The following is a 12,564-nucleotide window of genomic DNA, read 5'->3' as shown; positions in this document are numbered from 1 at the left end:
CTTATTTTTAAGTCAATGTTAAACAGGTTTCTTAAAACCTATCAGGAAAATAACTATTATAGGAATTAAGGTCACTTTCTGCTCAATCTAAAATTTTTTGCATTATTTTGATACATACATAAACAAAAAAGTTATAAGAGTTTTTGTAAAGTGCTACTTTCATGAAAGTCGACTCCGCAGCTACTAAAAAATGGCTGCCAAGAAAATTCTGAAGGTTTAAAAAATTTTAAACCACCGTTTCAGACTCTCAATATAATAGTTAATAAACAGGCAAAAAACTTTGAAAATCAAAAATAGTGAGCAGCATGACCTGTATGATTTCACAAGGATTGACCCAATAGTCATATTGGGCCAATGGTTGATGAGCACGGAATTTTAATGCAGGACAATAGTGATATTGCTAATGTTCTTATTAACTTTTTCCGAGTGTTTTTAACGATACTCTATCTCAACAGTTGACATCAACAAGACACAAGCTATAATACAGCTTGAGGACTTTGTATTTTCCAGGGATGACGTTTTACTTCATTTGAAAAAGATTAAAGAGACTAAGGCTCCGGGACCTGATAATATTTATCCAAAAATTTTAGTTGAATGTGCGGAGGAATTATCAGATGTAATCGTAAACATTTTCAATGCTTCTTATAACTCGGGGACAGTGCCAGAGGACTGGAAGCTGGCTAACATTACACCGCTCTTCAAGAAAGGGTCTAAAGGGAGTGCGGGAAATTATAGACCTGTGAGTTTAACTTTGGTGGTTTGCAAAATTTTTGAAACATTGATAAAAATTAAGATAGTAAATTTTTTAGAGACTAATAATCTATTGACTAGTTTTCAGTACGGTTTCAGGAAAGGTAAACCTCATCAAAAACAACCCTGTTGTAAAAATTTCCCCGCCAAGAAAACCTTCAACTTTTCCGCACAAAAAAGAAGGCCTTCATCCTAAACCCCAAAACATTCAGCCTTAAAAAGTTATGATCATCAACTCTTCAGAAATATGGATAGATCCTTTAAATTGTTTATCCTGTTTGGCGAAAAGCTTTTCAAAGTGAAGTGGTTGGTTGGTGAGCACGGATATCCACACACGTATTTCATATATTTTCAATTCATTATGTGTTGTTTGTGGAAAACCCATTAATTTAGAAAATAAGCAAACCAATAAAAAAGGGCTATTTTTTGCTTTCAATTATAAAGTAAGATGTATCATATTCATATGAGTATAGTTTCATATAATGTATCATGCAAAATATTCTAAAAGTTTAACCCCAGTTTTGCACCGACACTTAAAATCCCCCCCCCCTTAAATATATCAAAATTAAAAAACGGGGGGAAGGAAATTTCGTATCGGCAAAACTTGGGAGGTTGGGGGACAGCTTTATGGAATCTTAAAACAAAAAGCCCAATGAGCTAACACACAACATGGAATCTTAAAACAGAAAGCCCAATGAGCTAAGCCCGCGCGCATGCGCAGTCGCTGTGGCAAATTTCAGATATCCGCGATTTTTCAAGTCAATCTAGTTGCAACTGCTGGATCTGTTTTAGTTTTGATTTAATTTCATTTTCTAAGACAACTTTCAACAACTGTTTGATCTGTTTTAACCTTGCAATTGCAGTCAGAGATTAACAACCCTATGAGCTGAGAGTAAGTACATAAGAATTTAAGGGAAATTAGTGATTTTCAAACTTCAATTACTCCAGCCCATGTTTTTTACTGGGGGTTAAATTTTCGTATATGTACTCAATGGCCCCCCCCAAGAAAATGTATACCAAAAATCATTACCATAGCCCCCCGGGGGGCTGTGGCAAAATCCCGTTAAGGTACAATTTGGGGGGCGGGGGCTAAAAACAAGGGAGGAGGGGGTCAAATGGCACAAAAGGCACATCAGTAATGCACAAGGAATGTGTATGCGAAATTTCAGCTTGATTCGTCTTTTCGTCTAGGCTGTAGCCCTGTCAAAGAAAGCGAAAACTTTTTTGAACAGCAATTTTCTAATTTGAATTCCTCCTCCCCCTGATTGTCCTGGGGATTGTATTTTGGTTTATGTCGTCATGGGCCACTAGAGATTGAGTATACCAATAAATTATTTTCAAATAAAAAAAAGAACCGACTTCAGAAAACAAAAAGGAACTGAAAAGTAAAAAATAATGGATCATACTTACATACAGTGGCTCCCAAAAGTGTTCGTACACCTACGACTTTCAATGAAATAGGGCTCTATCCATAGGTTAGAATTAATATTTCGGAATAGGTATTTTATTATAAGATCTAGGATCTATTTTTAACATAACTACATGAAAATTTTAAATAAAACATTAAAACTTAATTTTTTAAAAATCAAAAACCAAAAAGTGCCGGAAATTTTATCCCACAAAAGTCTACGTACACTTTGAAAAAATGTCAAAAAATTAGTAAATAATCTAACTTTTTACTAAGTTATTATTTAGTAGAATATCATGCAGTAACAACAACTGATTTAAAGGTCTGGGAATAGATTTCATTGTTTTTTACTTCCTTTTACAAAAAAGGAAGTATTGTATTCGCGAAAAAATTTTCACTCAAAAATCGCCCTTAATTTCCATTTTGCTCACCCCCAAATGAATGTTGAGTTTTTTTTTCGATTCGACCACATGCGGAAAAGTGCCTAAGAATGTATAGACACGCGAAATATCCATTTTGACCATCACCGAGGTAATTACAACGACTTTTCTCGTGACGTCTGTATGTATGTGCGTATGTGTGTATGTGCGTATGTGCGTATGTGCGTATGTGCGTATGTGCGTATGTATCTCGCATAACTCAAAAATGGTATGTCCTAGAAAGTTGAAATTTGGTACATAGACTCGTAGTGGGGTCTAGTTGTGCACCTCCCCTTTTGGTTGCTTTCGGATGTTCCTAAGGGGGTCTTTTGCACCTTTTTGGGGGGAAATCATTGTTAATATCAATGCAAACTTAAGTGGTGTTACAATTTGGCGGACACTTGGCGATATATCGCCAGTCTTTTGGTCGCCAAGTTTTGTCGCCAACTTGGCGGAAAATTTGGCGATTTTTTTTTATCTGGTTTTAATTTGGCCATCGTTTTTAATATTTAGAGATTAAACTATTGAATCACATTAAAATTGCCAATAATGGGAAAATGACATTAAAATGGAGTAAAAGGAAGTCATGTGAGGCACACATCAGCTCGTTTCTTTCTTTTTTTGTGCAATTTCTGAGGAAGTGTTCAGTCGCACTACTAGTCTTACTGTTTCTAGTTCGCTTTTCGTTTCAATGGTGTAGTTTCGAAATCTAGCCACCAGATATCTCCATATATGCTCCATTAAGTTTATATCTGGCGATTGAGAAGATATTTCAAAGCTTAAGGACAAATTTTGAGGCACCAAACGCGAACGTGTGCTTTTTATCGTTATTTTGATAAAAAAAACAAAGTTGTTTCCGATTACCTAATTTTGGGCTAATAGTTCAAAATTGTTTTTTGAAATATTTAAATGAACAGCATAATTCATTATTTCACCTAAAAATTCCAAATTTTCAAGTCCTGATGCTGAGATGCACCCTCACACAAGAACACCTTTATCGTCCTGATTAACTGATTCAACTAAGTTCTTAAGATTAAATTCCTCATTTGTTTTTTCCATTTACAATTATACAACAATTTAACCCAAAATGTTGAATTTATTTTCATCTATAAGTAAGACGTTGTTCCAAAACGTTTTGAGCTTATTTATCATTGATTTTACGGCGGAAAGCGCAAGCTTACTGTTTTTCGCACGAATAAGAAAATTTCTGCGGGAAGAGGTCCCATGTAATCCAGCTAATCAGAAACCTTGGCGAACAATTTTAGGTAAAAATTGAACGTAAAATGTTTCATTCAATTCTGCAGAAACTTTTTCAGTTCTGAAATGTGTATTTTTCATTTTTTTTTTAAACTGTAAACCTCCGATCACGCTTTGTTAACTTTGCCAGTTGACCTTTTCTTACCTTGTTTTTGATCCGATTCTTGTCTTTAAAGCATTTTATCAAGCACTTTGCTATAGAACGGTATTAATTAATCAATTTAGAGACATTTCAAACTAATTTACGGCTACTGTGAGGGGAAAAAATCAAATTTTGAATCGTGTTTGTTGTTTTCTACGCATACTTGTCATTTTTAAAATAATAAGCAGAATATTAGAGAATAAATACACAAAAAATTAAAGACAAATGGCTTTATAGTATCATTACAATGCAAAAATAATAAAAAAAAAACCACATATGATAATGTTAATTATGAATTTATTCGAAAATATTTCAGTGTACGATGACTTTTGTCGCGTATCTTTTCTCTGTCTCTTCGTTTTTTGACAAATTTCAAAAATAAAATGTGGCAATATTTAAAAAAAAAAACTACTGGGTTTTATTCAGAATGGCATAGGAATGGTGTGAAAAAAAAAATGGAGTTCATATTCGAATTCAGTTTTGCGTTATTTTGTTTTTACTACAAAATTTCAAGGTGTACGAACACTTTTGGGAGCCACTGTACGATTTTTTTACCCAAACGTATAAATCAAATTTATTTTACAATTCCTGTACAAAAATCAACTAAACTAAACACCCAATTATAAATTAAACACTGATTTTTATTACCGTACGATGAATTATTTTAATACCTAACTAATTATATACTATCTCTTAATTTTTAATAACCTTTTGAAGTCGAGGTCTCCTAACGTAACTGAGTAGATTTAAATTTAAAGACCAATTTCGCGTTTAGTTAAATTAGTGTTCAACTCTAGTGGGTTGTCAGTTACGTTAGGTAGTAGTTTATAGGAGGCCCCAACTTTAAAAGATTATTAAAAATTAAGAGATTGTATAAAATTAGTTAGGTATTAAAATAATTCATCGTACGGTAATAAAAATCAGTGTTTAATTTATAATTGGGTGTTTAGTTTAGTTAATTTTTGTACAGGAATTGTAAAATAAATTTGATTTATACGTTTGGGCAAAAAATCGTATGTAAGTATGATCCATTATTTTTTACTTTTCAGTTCCTTTTTCTTTTTTGAAGTCGGTTCTTTTTTATTTGAAAATTATTTATTTTTTGCTTTTTAGCGTGTAAATATAAAACAGGTAAGTAGGGTATAGTATGTGGTTCACTCTTTACGTACATCTCGAGTGAGAAAGCACATGAGTCTGAAAACAGATAAGATGAACAAAATAGAGAAAGAAAAAGAGCACAGCGTCTCGGAGACTTCCGAAGACTGAAGAAATGCTTTTTCAAATGCGTAATTATTTACAAAGAAAATTGTCTTCATCATCAGTTTCACTTTATTAAAGTATGCTTTTCGAAAACAATTCACGAGTCACTGAAAAACAACTTAAATCGCTTTGACTTTGTCCACAGAATTTGAAGAGTTTTCTTGATTTTTCAAGGATTCCAGCTTCAGATACTTATTTGATGACCATGGGATCACCTGGGAAGTATATACCTTTTCAAACGAGAAAAAAAAAAAAAAAAAAATCCAAATTGGTCTATGCGTGTTTGAGTTTACAGGGGACATACATAAAAAGATTCAGACGAATTGAGAACGTACTTTTTGAAGAAGGTTAAAAAAAGAAAAATTCTTAATGCGCATAACATTTTATACGATTGGCACTAAAAACTGATCTTTGTTCTTCTACAGGATTTCTTTGTGCGTTAATCCAGTTAGAGCCATTTAAATGTCAATGATTTTCCTAACTATTTTATATTTCACAATAATACGTGTCGCGTAACTCGTGAAAAAAAATCTCATTTCTCTTTACTAGGCCCTGTTATAGATCAATACCACACTAGAAACAGAGTATCTACTGTGATGTTGTATATATGAAGATCAAAATACAACTAGAACAATGATACTAAATAAATTTCCTGTTTGCTTCAGAGGAGTCTTTATTCAAAAATTGCGATATGACTACGAATGATTAATGCAGGGGAAATAGTTAGGGAGGAGGGTACTCCCCCAAAGAAAGAGCCCCCCTAAAAAGGAAAAATACCTCTCAAAACAGCCTCCCTCACCCATAAGGGGGCACCCCTGACTAATATTAATGTTTTATGGTACTTTCTTTAACGCTGAGTAAAGGAAGTAAGTACCTTTGCTTTATGGGGGGCACTTTCTTTAACAACGGATTTTATATTTAATTGTTTGATACTGAAATTGGATGAAGTTTATTGTTTTTTGCCCATAACTTTTTTCTAAAGAACAAATATGGTGAAGCAAAGGTTTGGGTCTTAAGTTAGATCCCTTCTATGCGTGAAACAAAAAAAAAAAAATCGCTTCTTTAAGTGAGACGATATGAGTTTACAAACAACAAAGAGCAAGTATGAAATTTATTTTAACGGTATATTTCGCAACCTTGTCATTTCATTGAGAGAGTTTGCTTGTATCGTGAGGTTTATTAAGTAACTTGCGGTGGTCTAAACTACTGATAATTAGTCCCCTTAGGGACCTAACTCGGCTTTTGACCTTCGGCAAAAATACGCGAACTTAAGTCAACCACAGCACAGCTATATAAACAGCCTGTATAACTCCTGATGACGCGAAATCGGAAACGTCGTCAGTCAAATCTTCCTCTCAAAACTAAAAAAGCCTCTCAAGAAAGTACACGTCGCGAAACTCAGTCCCTTGAATCAAGGCAAAAACAAATGCAACATGCTAGAGATGAAAATCGAATTAGTAGAATTTCTTTCCTTTGGTGCTTATTGCACGGGTTTATTTTGATGAGGACTACAATCTGAGTGTCTTGCCTTCGTTACGCATGATATATTTTTTATTACAGTACAGCATACATATAAAAAACACATGAAAGAATTTACATCAGAAATAGGGTAAAGCACATCAGGAACGAAGATGTCTTGACACACCGCCTCAAGTGGGAGAAGCAATCGCTTAGACCAATCGGCCATTGAGACCCCAATTAGTAGACTTTTAGTAAACGAAAAAATTCAGGCAGCGAAAACTACCTGCATTTGTCGCACGCACGTAGCGTGCGACACAGTGTGCAACACCCAACGTGCGCCGATCCCGAACTGACAAAATGGCAACTGGTTTTCGAAATAGTACTTTTGATTACTGTTATGTGTTTAGTGACACTCCCAAGGGTAAGACAAATCGATTGACGTAAGAATTACCAAAATTGACCAAGGCGTTTAGCCTGTACAACGCCACATAGGAACAGACATACATACATAGACTGATAAACACATAACCCTCCTTTGCGTCGCGCGCGCGCAGTCGGGTAAAAAGTATGAGTCACTTATTGCGAAAAACATTGCAGATTCTGAAATTTTAAATGCAGTATCGGAGCAGGTACGCAGGATTAATATTTCCATGTCATACTCAAGCAACAGAGAGGTATGTCAAAATATAGTAACAGAATTAGCAAGTTAAGTCTGTGGAGAGGAACAACAGCGTGGCTTCATTTTAGCCAAGATTCAGTCTCGAGAATATATGAATGCTTTCAATATAAAATCAGAGTTCTCTGTTCAATGGATCCAAAGATTTTCTCTTTGGGGATCTGTAGATCTCTCTCCCTCTATCTCCCTTTTTTTAACATTTTATTTCACCGAATAGTGATTAATTTATGAAAGGTCATTCCATATTAAATCATCAAATGGATCGTGCCGCACCATTTTTGATTTTGATGAAATTTGGCTGGTAATATATACCAATATTCTGTATCCCCATATTTTTTTTCCCTGGAAAAAAATTTTATTCCTGAGATATAGCTATTTGTTTCCTCCGCAGATGAGTGAAATTCGACATTTTTGATAATTTTTCTAAAAGCTGTAGTAAATTTATTTAAATTATTAGGCAGAATAAACACAGCTTATTGTGAAGGTGAAAGAATGAACTTTTATTTATGCATAAAAAGAAACGATTTAAGTTAAGCCTAATTAGTATTTTTTTGATGTCAAATCATGGTTGAAAAAGTGTCGTTTTCGTCACTTCGAGGTTAAAAAGGTCGATGAGGGACTTACAGTAGGAATCTAATTTTTTTTTCTATTGTAGTTATGCATACTAGAAGCACACAAAAAAAAGAAAGAAAAAATGGTTGATACTAGTAGTTCTTCATGATGAAAAAATTGCTTTCACTTAAGAAAAAATGAAAAATGGGCTTTTTCACTCCCCAAAAACGAGATGTTAGTTAGGTGATAAAAATTTGAAAATGCTAGGGTAACAAGCCATTACATTGCCCTTTAAAATGATTCAAAAACTGTCTTGTTTTTTTAAGGCATACAAGAGATATAAACCTTAAAATAAAACGCTCGTTTTTGGTGAAAAATTCTGTTTCGTAAATATAGTTAAAAATAATTGAAAGCTATTTTGTCTAAAATTACATTTTCCACATGTAATTCAATGAAATTTGGTTAGATGGTATTTTTAAAGTCATTTATCCAGTCTACTTGGCCTCTTATAAGTATTGTGCAAAAGTTTTTACTTTCATGGCTTATATCTCTTCTACATCCCAGGAAAACAAGTCAGGTTTTTTTTTATTATTATTATTTTAAAGGGCAATACTTCTTACCCTACCATTTTCAAATTTAGGTCAATTTTATGGAGTGGAGAAAAAAAGTTTCTCAGTTTCATGCAATTTTTTCTCATGAAGGACTCCTAGTATCAGACTTTTTTTTTTTTTTTTTTGTGCTTCTAGCATACATAGCTAACTTCAACAAAAAAAAAATTAGATTCCTTCTTAAGTCACTCATCGGCTTTTTTAGGCTTGAAATAACGAAAACGGCACTTTTTCACCCCCGATTTGACATCGGAAAATTTCTATTTAGACCGTCGAGGACGGCGGGGTCGAGCCTGGCGCCGGAGTTGGCGGCTTCGAATACAAAAACATTTCCACATATTTACTACTATATGAAAATTATACAGTTAGATTTTCAGAGATTTTCGTTCAGTCCCTTTTCAGATATTGAATCTTAAATTCAGCATTTTTTTCTATAAGATGGCCAAAAAAAAAAAAAAAAAAAAAAAAGGACTTGCTTCAGACGTTTCATATTGCTTCTGAGAATAGTTCTATAAAATATCTATTCAAGGTGGAACAAGTAAGAGTGAGAGTCTTACTTCCTTCTACTAATATTTTAATGCTACAAATGCGAAATTTCACCCGTGAAACCTTATTTTTAAGTCAATGTTACACAGGTTTCTTAAAACCTATCAGGAAAATAACTATTATAGGAATTTAGGTCCTTTTCTGCTCAATCTAAAATTTTTTGCATTATTTTGATACATACATAAACAAAAAAGTTATAAGAGTTTTTGTAAAGTGCTACTTTAATGAAAGTTGACTCCGCAGCTTAAGTGGCTGCCAAAAAAATTCTGAAGGTTTGAAAATTTTTAAACCACCGTTTCAGACTCTCAATATAATAGTTAATAAACAGGCAAAAAACTTTGAAAATCAAAAATAGTGAGCAGCATGACCTGTATGATTTCACAAGGATTGACCCAATAGTCATATTGGGCCAATGGTTGATGAGCACGGAATTTTAATGCAGGACAATAGAGATATTGCTAATGTTCTCATTAACTTTTTCCGAGTGTTTTTAACGATAACTGTATCTCAACAGTTGACATCAACAAGACACAAGCTATAGTACAGCTTGAGGACTTTGTATTTTCCTGGGATGACGTTTTACTTCATTTGAAAAAGATTAAAGAGACTAAGGCTCCGGGACCTGATAATATTTATCCAAAAATTTTAGTTGAATGTGCGGAGGAATTAGCAGATGTAATCGTAAACATTTTCAATGCTTCTTATAACTCGGGGACAGTGCCGCCAGAGGACTGGAAGCTGGCTAACATTACACCGCTCTTCAAGAAAGGGTCTAAAGGGAGTGCGGAAAATTATAGACCTGTGAGTCTAACTTCGGTGGTTTGCAAAATTTTTGAAACATTGGTAAAAATTAAGATAGTAAATTTTCTAGAGACTAATAATCTATTGACTAGTTTTCAGTACGGTTTCAGGAAAGGTAAATCTTGCGCAACTAATTTATTACATTTCTATGACAAAGTTACCATGGCTTTGGACAATAAGAAGCCTGTAGATGTTGTTTACATTGATTTTCAAAAAGCTTTCAATAAGGTACTGCATGTTGCTCTGCTTAGCAAATTAGCTGATATAGGAATAGGAGGGAAAACTTTCATTTGGGTAAAAAACTGGCTGACCGGAAGGAAACAAAGGGGGAATTATTCTAATTGGACTGAGGTTTTAAGCGGGGTTCCTCAAGGATCAGTGTTAGGGCCTGTTTTGTTCATTGTCTTTATGAACGATATTCACAAAAATATTTCTGGGAACATGAATTGTTTTGCTGATGATGTCAAAGTTATGGGGACTGTAGAAAATGAAGAACAAACAAAACAGTTGCAAGAGGATCCAGATCATATAACGGAGTGGGCTGATAAATGGGGTATGGCTGTTAATGTTGGGAAGAAATGTCAAGTGCTACATTTAGGGCATGGAAATAAGTGTACAAGTTATTATTTGCAAGGTTCAGTCATTAGTCAGGCAGACAAAGTTACTGATCTGGGGGTCTTAATAAGTCAGGATTTAAAGTTTAGCCAACAGTGCAGCATTGCTAGTAACAAGGCCAATAGGATGCTTGGGTTTATCAATAGATCTATTTCAAACAAATCCAAAGAAGTTCTTTTGCCCTTATATAGAAGTTTGGTAAGACCTCACTTGGAGTATTCTGTTCAGTTTTGGTCTCCTTATCTTAAGAAAGACATTAATGTATTGGAAAGGGTTCAAAGGCGAGCTACAAGGCTAATAAATGGACTTTCTCACTTAGACTATGATTCCAGGCTTAGAAGGCTAAAAATGTACAGTCTTGAGCAAAGAAGAGACCTAGGGGACATGATTCAGTTGTTTAAATTTATTAAAATGAAAGATGTTACGGGGCTGAAGTTTAGCACTGAAAACAGGACAAGGGGCCATTGTTTTAAGCTATTTAAATCTCAGGCTAATTTGGATGTTAGGAAAAATTATTATTTTAGCAGGGTAGTGGAACCTTGGAACAGTTTACCGGAAGAGGTGGTAATGAGCAAGGGAGTAGATAGTTTTAAGAGGGCCATTGATCTTCACTGGGGATTGTAAATTGACTAGGACCAGTCTAGCTGGGCCCAGAGCCTGTTGCTGGTCGTCACTTTTGTATTTGTATTACATTTTTACTTCGAAATAGCAATAAACCGCTATGAAAATAAGTAACACGGAGTTTTTCTCATTATTTGATCTATACTAGGGCTTCCCAAACTTTATAGTCAGCTGATCTCTTTCCATTGACCAGTATTTAGAACGGACCCCTGCCATTAGGGTGTATAGAATAGAGTGTCGAAAATCATACCTAACACAAGGAGAAGAAATAAAACCATTCCAGATAATATTATTGTCTATTTCTCACTAACATGAGACTAATGGAAAATTTAAAAATTCATTTCCAGGTCTTTAATTTCGCAAAATTTCCAGGTGAAGCCCCCAAATACTCAGCGATATCAAAAATTGCTTAAAATTGCGTTTTTGGAACATTACTCTTCGAAAATTACTGGCCCTACTACTATTACAAAATATGGTCTTACATCGTTATTTTAAGACTTGAATTTCAGAAAATATTGGAGCAAGGGTACCTATACCGCCTTTCTCTAATATCATACACATTTAGGTTTTTTAAACCATACTCACAAAAAATTGAAAGGGAATAGCTCCTGAATATAAATCATTGCTGAAGTTTTCAGGACCAAAATTTTGAAAAATTTTCCTCGCCAGAGCACCAGAACCTTCTTCCCGTAAAATCTTCAAAGACTGTCTACAATTGAAATTTTTAAATTTCCATTTCGAAAACTTGCAGGGGGGAGGAGGAGGAGGAATTGATCTATTAAAAAAAAAAAAAATCGATCGGGACAGTACCTGAGTTCCATCACTTACCCTAACGTCAATAAATATGGCATATAATCGCGTTCTTAAGGCTACAATCTCTAGAAATTTCCGCTGAGATCGCTGTACCTTTCCCCTCACCTAATATCAGCAATAAAAGCCTAAAACTACGTTTTTAAGACTAAATTTTAAAAATTTTCCGGGGGAGAACCCCCGTACTCCCCTCTCCTGTCAGATAAAAAAGATTTTCAGATCACATTTCCTTCAACGTGCTCCCCCCCCCTCATAAAAAAAAACTTATTTTTGGTTTCACCTTGTCCCAGGTGTATCTTGAACCAACGCCTCTTTGAACACATCCTGCTGCCACAACGATTTCTAAAAACCATTAGCTTTTTTTTTGTAATAAAGTGCTATTTATTGATATGAATAAATATCAGCTGATTATTTAAATCAATATTTGGTTATTTATTTTTAATATTTAATTGACTAGTTATGCAGTTTAAAATAAATTATGAAATATTTTTATAATTTATGTATCTGAACATTAATTAAATATTTAATCAACAATGAATGAAAGTTTTGTTTTTTTAATTGGAGAGGCGCCGGTCTTCTCTGGATGCCCGAACCGAATTTTATTCCCAGTCCGACCCTGTTGATAGGTACTGCTGTAG

The sequence above is a fragment of the Uloborus diversus genome, chromosome 7 (genome assembly GCF_026930045.1).
Source record: "Uloborus diversus isolate 005 chromosome 7, Udiv.v.3.1, whole genome shotgun sequence".
Lineage (NCBI taxonomy): Eukaryota > Metazoa > Arthropoda > Arachnida > Araneae > Uloboridae > Uloborus > Uloborus diversus.
Note: the sequence above shows the minus strand (reverse complement) of the source record.